This window comes from Amphiprion ocellaris, chromosome 19, assembly GCF_022539595.1.
Source record: "Amphiprion ocellaris isolate individual 3 ecotype Okinawa chromosome 19, ASM2253959v1, whole genome shotgun sequence".
Lineage (NCBI taxonomy): Eukaryota > Metazoa > Chordata > Actinopteri > Pomacentridae > Amphiprion > Amphiprion ocellaris.
The window spans coordinates 2,656,722-2,666,062 of record NC_072784.1 but is presented as its reverse complement, the minus strand read 5'-3'; the positions used below and the strand labels follow the sequence as shown (position 1 = coordinate 2,666,062).

At 37.5% G+C, this 9,341-nt stretch overlaps 1 long non-coding RNA gene across 3 annotated transcripts; it reads left to right on the top strand.

Annotated features, from left to right (window-relative positions):
- The first annotated feature begins 235 nt into the window (after positions 1-235).
- On the top strand, positions 236-8,721 carry LOC129347559 (uncharacterized). 3 transcript variants are annotated; one of them, XR_008599704.1, is made up of 4 exons: positions 236-329; positions 955-1,113; positions 3,758-4,062; positions 8,477-8,721. It is a non-coding gene; the product is annotated as an uncharacterized LOC129347559 (long non-coding RNA). The 3 variants fall into 3 exon arrangements; XR_008599703.1 differs by having other exon boundaries at positions 3,751-4,062; XR_008599705.1 differs by lacking the exon at positions 8,477-8,721 and having other exon boundaries at positions 3,751-4,260.
- Positions 8,722-9,341: the final 620 nt, after the last annotated feature.

Below are 9,341 nucleotides of genomic sequence, written 5' to 3'. Positions count from 1 at the left end.
CCGGTGACTGGCTGCTGCAGCCAATGATGCGATTCACATACGTATTTACCATAGACTGTATATAATGGTATTTACGCAGCTAATCAACGTCAGGCGTCCTTATGTGCAGCCACAGTTGTTCTCATAGATATGAATGAGTAGATAGGACACGCCCCTTTGAGCTGCGTGCTACAGCGAGGCTAAGCTAGTGGGGGAAAAGTTTCAGTGTATTCTGTTGATGTAGACGGCATGAAAACGGAAACAAGAAGTATGCTGGCTCACTGTGCTGCATACAGTTACACACTACGTCGTACGATTGAGACAAGGAAACTTGGAATGACTTTTCATAGGTAAGAACAGTTTTTGGCTCTTTTTTCATTATGAAATCTTGTTGAGAGCTTCCAGTCTATGAGAGCTAACTAGTTAGCCACTAGCAAACTGTAAGGCGAGCTAGCAGCTTGACAACCAAGTACCAGACGATTAATAGTAGCTGTAGTATAGTTGTACAAGCAGTAGTAGTAATACTAAAAGTACAAGCAGCAGTAGTAGTATAAACAGCTGTTAGAGTTGTAGAAGTAGTATCAGCATTTGTAATAGTATTACAAGTTGTAGTAGCAGTGCCAGTATCAGCAGCAGTACTGTACTATCACTACTACTAGTAGTAGTCACATTACTATTACTACCACCAATACTACCAATAGTAGTTATAAAGCCTAACTCATGTATATCCAGATTACCATCTATGTTCTTCCTCCAAACCCATTTTATGATTGGGATTACAGGCAGTTCTTTAGGACTGCTCTCAAATAATTGAAATGTTACTAAACAAGATTATACTTATCAAATTAAATAGCTCTGGTCTCCAGTATATTGGCGAATTCGGTTCTTTGTACTTAATTTATTAGCATGATTTCTGTTTAATATGTTGTGTACAGGCTTAATTACTTCTCTGTCTACTTTTCTTACTCCATGTAGGTTTCCCAGAGACTATGGGTTGAGGAGGAATTGGAAGTTTGTCGGCTTAGACCTGGTGTCATTCCATCAGTGTTAAACTTCCCGGCTCATCTTGGAAGAGTATGTGCCAGAAAGACCACAACCAAGCAGCCTTGAGATCTTAGGCAGCGTCTCCCTCAGGTGAGTGTCGACGGTGTTCACGGTCAGGTCTGTGGTAATCCTGTCAAAAAACAAAACAGAAAAAAATCTAGATTATAAATCAACATGTAATCAAAGCACTCTGTGTATAACGCCATAGTATTGGATGTAGTTCAGGGGTCCGTTTCACGAAGCAGGTTTAGTGAAAACTCTGAGTCTGTTTACCCTGAAATGAGGGAAACTCTGAGTTTTCCGTTTCACAAAGGGAGGTAACTCAAACCAGAGACAGAGGGGTAACTCTAGCCTGTTTCACAGAGAGGTAACTTAAGCTTTTGGTCAGTTACCGTAGTAACAGACTCTATGACTCTAACCTAGTCGGGACCAGGTTTTTCTCAGTAAACCTCGAGTTTCTCTCTGTCTCTGCCCTCTTTCAACCACACGCTATTAGATTTCCTCATTCATTCATTCAGCTGGCGAGTTTTGGCGTAGCCTAGTTCTGCCGTCTATAAATGTCATGTCCATTTATGAACGATCCAGTGGATGAAGGCACAGCATTACTGCGCAGAGAATTAAATATTCGTCGGGAGATTGTTATCAGGCCACGCATAGATGTTCTCGCATTTCCGGACAGTTATCTTTTACAGCGGTACCGTTTCACGTCACAGTCCATAATCTACATACAACCTAATCCGTCCTTACATTTGCAACATTACCAACCGCAGTCATGCTCTCACATCCCAGCAGATGTTGTGTGTTGTGCTGCGGTTCTTTGCAAATGGAAGTTTTTTATATAATGTCGGAGATGCAGAGCACTTCAGTAAAGCAACTGTATGCAGGACGGTCAGAAAAGTGTGTCTGGCCCTGAAACAACTTTTACCATCTTTGTGGTTTTCCCTGGATATAAACCTGTCAGAGCCATCAAGGCTCTGTGTGTGTGTGTGTGCGTGCATGTGTGTGTGTGTGTATATATATATATATATATATATATATATATATATATATATATATATATGTGTGTGTGTGTGTTTGTGTGTGTGTGTATATATATATATGTATATATATATATATATATATATATATATATATATATATATATATATATATATATATATATATATATATATATATATATATATATATATACATATATATATATATAGTTGGCTCAGTAGTAGTCTTTAGTTAGTTTAGTCGTTAGTTAGTTTAAATAGGCTTAATTATTTAACAGAACATGATATGGATGCAGACATTTAGGCTGTGTGTGGGATAAAACCACTGCACAGTCAAACAACCACTTAATATTTAGGCTACTTTACAATGTAAAACATGATCAAAATGAGGTAGCTCCATGAGACTATGCCGACTTCTTACCTGTTTTAAAAATGTTTTTATATTTCATCTTAAGCTGCTGCCACATGCGCTTCTCCCCTGCAGGATTGCACCTAAATGAAATAACTTAATAGTCTACTATTCAAACAGTTTTCCCCTGTAATATTATTGTGATTTAAACTTACACATTGACCCAGGCAGCAATGTTCTCCCACGCCGTCTCCCTCTCTTTTGCAGCTGCAGGTGTTGCACTTCTTTCTAAAAACGTGTTCAAACTCGCTATATAAGCGCATTAAGATGTCCACTTCAAGCGGTGTAGTCCTCCGCTTCCCCGTTGCCATGGTGACTCGTCGAATCGGCGCTCCATTGATACTGGCTTTTCAGAGCTGTGGTGCACATGCTTAACTCCGGGGGAAACTACTCCGAGTTGATTTAACCAAATCAAATCAACCGTTGTGAAACCGAAAACTTAGAGTTTTCTATCTCAGAGTAGATCAACTCAGAGTTCAGGATTAAACTCAGTTTGTTGAACCTGCTTCGTGAAACGGACCCCAGAAAATGTCAAAGTATAGTATGCTTTACTCAAGAATAACATAGTATGGCCTATAGTTCATAGTACAGCATGTTGGCAAGAAAAAAAACAAAACATAGATTATTATGTGGTTCAAAAATTGCAAAATGATAGGATGTTGCCTAAAATTGTCATGTATGATATGTGGTTCAAAAAATGTCATAGTGCAGTATATTGTCAAAATAGTATGTAATTCAAGAAAACATCAGAGTATAATATGTCATCTAAAAAATGCCATAGAATAATCATTTCATTGCACAAGTAAAAGTATAGTAACTTTTAAAACTGTTCGAATTCTTTTATGTTGCTAAAAAAAAAAAAAAAAACTAAAACAAAAAAAGTCATAGTAATATGTCAATTAAAAAAGCCTATAGTATAGCGTGTCGCCCAACAAACATCATAGTATAGCATGTCGCTCTAAAAACGTCACAGTATAGCCTTTAGTCCACAGCTGTCAGTAGGTGAGGAGCAACACAAAAACAGTCCAAACACTGGTTTCCAGAGGGTTAGACGAGTATTTATTTGAAAGAGTAAGTTTACAACAACACAACATGTGAGGGGGTTAAAAACAAATGGGTGTTAGTAAAATAAAAATAAATAAACAGAACTAAAAGTGAACTTCACGTTGGCATTGATGGACATTCCAACCAGGAACAAAGTAAAAGACAGTCAATAGGAAAAAAACCTCTTCCTGTTCACCTCTTAAAACCCAAAAACACACCACAGTAGCACCCTAAACTAAAACTACCAATGGGTTCCCTGTTTTCCTTTCTGAACAGTTCAAAGGTCCCTCTCTATCTCCCCACACATCCACCAACCACTGGAACACATCTCCAAAGTTCTGCTGGACCAGCTCAGCTTCCCCTCAGAAGAAGTGCTGCCACCTGCCAGATGAAGGAGCCTTTTGAGAGGCAGCTGGCATCGTGATTGGACTGTACTTTGGTCTGTTCCAGTCCAGCTTCAGCTCCAGAGACGGCAGGCGGGACGAGTCAACGGAGGCCTGGTGGACGAAGGCATGAAGCTGAGTACAATCCAGAAAACAACAGAGGAGGAGTGCAGCTGCCCAGAGCCAGAACAAACAGAGTAGCATGGTATGTCTCTTAGAAAACATCATAGTAGAGCCTTTGGTATGAAAAAACACCATCATATACATCGTATATTGTACAAATAACAAGTCAAAGGAAAGAGACATACATTGTAGAATTGTAGTAATTGTGGGCTGACTGATTTACTGATTATCAGTATTTTATTTTTTACTGATTTACGGTAATAAATACATTTAAAAATGGCGCTACTTTGGCTCTGAACCTTTATCTACCTGTGGTCGCTCTGTCTTCTGGAGTGATTTGATTGGTTATACGTCACGAATAAAACTCCTTTAACTTAACATCTGTAAACAAAAACGTATCAACAAAGTTTTCTGTTAGAGTTTGTGTTCTTCTAAGTTTAACTCCAAGATTTTAAATACTTTCATTTACTGCAAATGAATATCTACTCCAAAGGTCTCACTAATAATCATTATCAGCCTTAAAAACCCACAAAACACCCCTTTATACTCGACCACACTTAGTACAGTCCGGTTCCCCCTTCTATAAATCTACTTGGAATCTTCCACTTCCTGTTTGTCAAAGTGGCCTTCTACCTGGACAGGTTTTGTTGGAGCTCATGCAACAAACATTTTGGGTAACTGCACTTTAATATGGATGGATGACACTGAATTAGAGTCTGTTTTAATGAGACTGAGTTAAGATGTGTAGCTCTGTCATTAAATAGTAAATTATTGCTCAGAATTCACAGAGAAAAGTCTGAAATGTTTGCTAGGTTAGCGTCCCACATGTTCTTTGGCTCAGCTAAAGCTAACTCTCTCAAACTTGTGGATCTCTTGAGTTGCTTGTTGTTAAAATATCTTGCTAGAGGTGCTGAAGCTCAGAAAGTCTGAGATGTTTGTTCAGAATAAGCTCATTCTCAAGTCTGATCTGAACTGTCCTCTTTTGTTTGAACTTTCCCTAAACTTAGGAGTTAATGACAGAGCAGCACATCCAGACTCAGTCTCATTTATGTAGAGATTAAACTTCAGTGTCATTCATTGATGTTAAAGTGCAGTTTTTCAAACGTTTGTTGCACATGCTCCCGACCAAACCAGTCCAGGTGGAAGACGATGTGAAGAGAAAGCTCCAGAGGATGAATATCACACATTTACGTTGGAAATAAATGTCCTATAATGAGACATTGTTATGCAAAAGTTGGATTTCCCTTTAATGATGTTCAAATCTTTGTTGAGTGTTTTGTTGATGTTGGTTTCTAAATGTTTTCTGACACTCGGCCCCAAAGATTAAAACCTTTTACGGCTCACAAGCTGCAACAATTCACACATTATCAACTATCTTTCTGACTAAACTAAGATAAAAAGTGAAAAACTCTTTTTGGTTTTTATGACAGTAAACTGAATGTATTTGGGTTTGACATTTTATAAACCAAAACAAGAAATGAATTAGTGGAGAAAACAATGAACAGATTAATGGACAAAGAAAATGTGTTTTCCAACATACATACAATTTTAATTCAGTTTTATTTATATAATGCCAATTACAGGTCAAATTGTCTCAAGACGCTTTATTTTTATATTTTTTTGTCATATCTAAAATATGTCAAAGTAAGAAATTTAAACCTCTTGACTAATCCAATTTATTATTTGGTTTTTAAGAGACTAATCGCCAAAATAACTTTCTCCACTAAAACTAATAAACATGAGGTCAAATAGAAGGAACAGTTTTAAATACTACAGTCCCATGATGACAAGAATAAAGTTTGTCAACAAAAACTAAATCTGCTGGTGGATTCCATTAAAGTCCTAATAAATGATGATAAACATCTGGATGGAGGTTGATAAAAGTTGACCTCCCTTCATTTCTCTGGAGCGACTCCTGGGTTTTATGGATGGTGGTTAAAGACCTGCTCTAGTCGTCTTCCTTCTAGTCGCTGTAAAAAGTCAGTCCATCCTGGCCGACTTCAACACCTCTTCATGACAACTTGTTCTGCCTCTGACCTGGTGGAAACTCCAGAAACTCGGGAAAACCTGTCGAGACTCGAAGAACTCGTGGAGACTCGAAGAACTCGTCGGGCGGGGGAAGGTGTGGTGGGCGGTGGGGGGAGATGGGGGAGAAGAGGGGGGAGGCCGCCACCCACCTCCCCGCCTACTCTCCGCCCTGACTCCACCCAGACTCCGCCTTGGCTCCACCCATGCGGTCACTTCGGCAACTACGATGTCAAAGGGGCGACGAATTTATTTCTTTGTATCTGATCTGTAGCTCAGTGAGTTAAGGATTTGCCTATGGAGCTGCAGGTCGCTGGTTCAAGTCCAGACACTTCTTAAATTTTCATCAAAATCCTGACAAAGACAAAGAAAGAAAGTTGCCGGTGGTGGGTCTTGAACCTGCGACCTTCCAGTCTGCAGACTCTCTTCTTATCCCCCTGAGCTATTCACTCAGATACTAATTCTTCTCGTTTTTGCGCATTTATCATCTATTTTTTGTCGTTTTCGAGTTTTTTTTTAACTCGAGTCTCGACTCGACCGTTTTTCTCAGGAGGTTGGGCTTCAGCCTTTGTGCTGGAGGGTGGAACCCTCAGTTCCAAGACTTTCCAAAGCCTCCACACCTCCCGAGTCCTCAGGACCTGAGCTTTCACAGTCTGAGGGCTGAAATTTTCTAAGTCCCACAGTAGTTCTCTGTTAGATTGAACCTTCAGACAGTCCAAGGACTGAAATCTTGAAGTTCCTGAGTAATTCTCTGTTAGTTTGAACCTTCAGACAGTCTGAGGACTGAAATCCTCTAAGTTCTTGAGTAGTTCTCTGTTAGTTTGAACCTTTAGACAGTCTGAGGACTGAAGTTTTAAAAGTTTCTCAGTACTTCTCTGTTAGTTTGAACTTTCTGGTTAACAGAAGCCTTAAAACTTGTGACCATGAGTCTTGATTTCACATTTAGACCATCCATCTGAGTTCTTCTCAGACCTTCACCTGTGGGTTTTTTAGAAATCCTCAACAAACTTTGATTCTCTTCACTGAACAGTAAAGTTTGTGGAGATCAGAAGGTAACAGTTTGATCGATGCCTTCAACTACGAGTAGACTTTATCTGGAAAACAGTTTTCTGAAATGAGTTCTTAGTAAATCTGTCCACAATCAAACCAAGAACATAGAAAGAGGAAATGTTTGAAGAAACAACTTGATGTTTTCATTTCAGACTAGAAAATGCTTTAAAACCTTTATCTGTTTTTGCTTTTTTTGATCGTTTTATTGTCTCTTCTGTTTAATTTGATCTTCTAAAGTCTAACTGGTGTCTTTTCAAATGTTTTGTCATTAGTTTGATTCTTCTTAAACGTTTAGTTTTGCTCTTTTCTCACCTTTTATTCTGTTCTAATGTCTGATTTGATTTCCAAATGTTTTGTCTTTTTAATGTTTAATTGTTTTTTCAAATGTTTTATCGGCTTGTTTGAGTTTTTTTTCCTTTCCCAATATTTAATGTTTCGATTAAATCTTTAAGGTTTTTCTTTTTAAATGTTTTACCACCTTTTAATGTTTAGTTTTCTTTTTAAATGCTTCATTGTATTTTCTGTTTAATTCCTATTTGAAGTTTTATTGTCTTTAAGATGTAATTTTCTAATTAAACATTTTATCTCATTCAATATTTTGTCTGTTTAATAGAGTTAAACATTAAATACAGTTAAATTATATTAAACAGACAAAATATTGAATGAGATAATTCAACAAGATACAATACATGTCATTATGAAATTAAACAAAATTTTTAAAATACAAATATTAAAAATTACAGATAAAATATTTTCCATAAACATTTAAAAAATAAAATTAAACAAGAATATTAAACATTTTAAAAAATGCAAAACATTTAATTAGATTATTAAACCTTTCAAAAGACAAAACATTTAATTAAAAAATTAAATGTTTAATTAGAAAATTACATCTTAAATTTCTTAAATCTTTTTAATAGTAAAACTTTTTAAAAGTATTATTGTATTAAATTTCTTTCCCTTTGATTTAATTGCTTTTTGTTATGTAGTTTATTTCTTTAATTTTCTTTTTCTGTCAAGATTTTAACCCCAACCTTAAAAATGAAATAAACCCTTAAGTCACAATGAAAATATTTCTGTTGTCACAATCATGAGTTAGTCAATTTTTCAGTTTATCAATTCAACTTTATTTGTTTAGCACCTTTTACACAGATGACAAAACTAAACAAGTAAAGAGAAAAAACTATGCTAAAACTATGATTAAAACTCAAAAACACATTTAAAAAAAAGATTTAAAATGGTAATAAAATCTGTTGTGTTCAGGGGATGGAGGGAGTTTATTGAAGTCTTCTTGGGCTCACATGGCAAATCATTTAAAATATAAACTTGATATTCAGTCTAAGGAAACTGCAGAGCGACAGAAGAACCAACAATATCTCCTGTTTTCTCCTTTAATGAGTCGACTCTTCTTGTGCTTTCAGACCAAAGAACTACAGACTCTTCACAACCTGCTCAAACTCTTGGTACAGGACCTCACCACACGGGTCAAGAAGGTTTCTGTCTCATTTCTACTCTGAAGCTCACCTTCTCCTGCTCAAACTGCTGACAAATGTTTCTGCTGCTCTAAAGTCTGGTCTCCAGAACTTCCTAAAAACTCTCAAAGTCTCTTCTGCTGCAGGTTGCTTTGTAGAACTGTTCCAGAAAACCTCACTAAACCACATGGAGGAGCCTCAAGATAGTCGTATAAATGAAACCGTACAAAAACCAAACTAACACAACCCAAACGCTAAAGTCTCCTGCAGCCTACCAGAGAACCTCTGAGAACAGAGAATCAGGACAGGAACTCTTACCTTCTGGACAACCAACGCTGGTTCTCAAACAAGAATACAGAATGTGTCTGACCAGAAACCTCTAAAGACTCACTACAGCCAAGATAAAGACACAACTCAGCTGTACCAAATCCACTAATCACTGCACACATTAGCACCATGTGCTAACTGTGGCTAAAGAACCACATTTACCAAGACAACTATCCAGTACAAAGCCCTAAAACACACCAAGAAACACATTAAAGACGATTTTACTGCTGGAAGCTGCAAGCCGACGCCTAAAGAACAAACTGAAGCAATGGAACCAAACCCAGTTCTGTGGTGAAGAGAACCAGAGGAAATGTTTGTCTGCAGCTAAATAAAGCAGGAAGACACTGAGCTGCTCAGGTGTTCCTGATAACACCAAGCAGCCACCTGGACAGCCAATAGGAACACAGCCACCTGGACAGCCAATAGGAACACAGCTTCCTGGAAGTCCAGAGGGCTGGCTTAGTGAAGGAAATATAGTTTGAAGTTG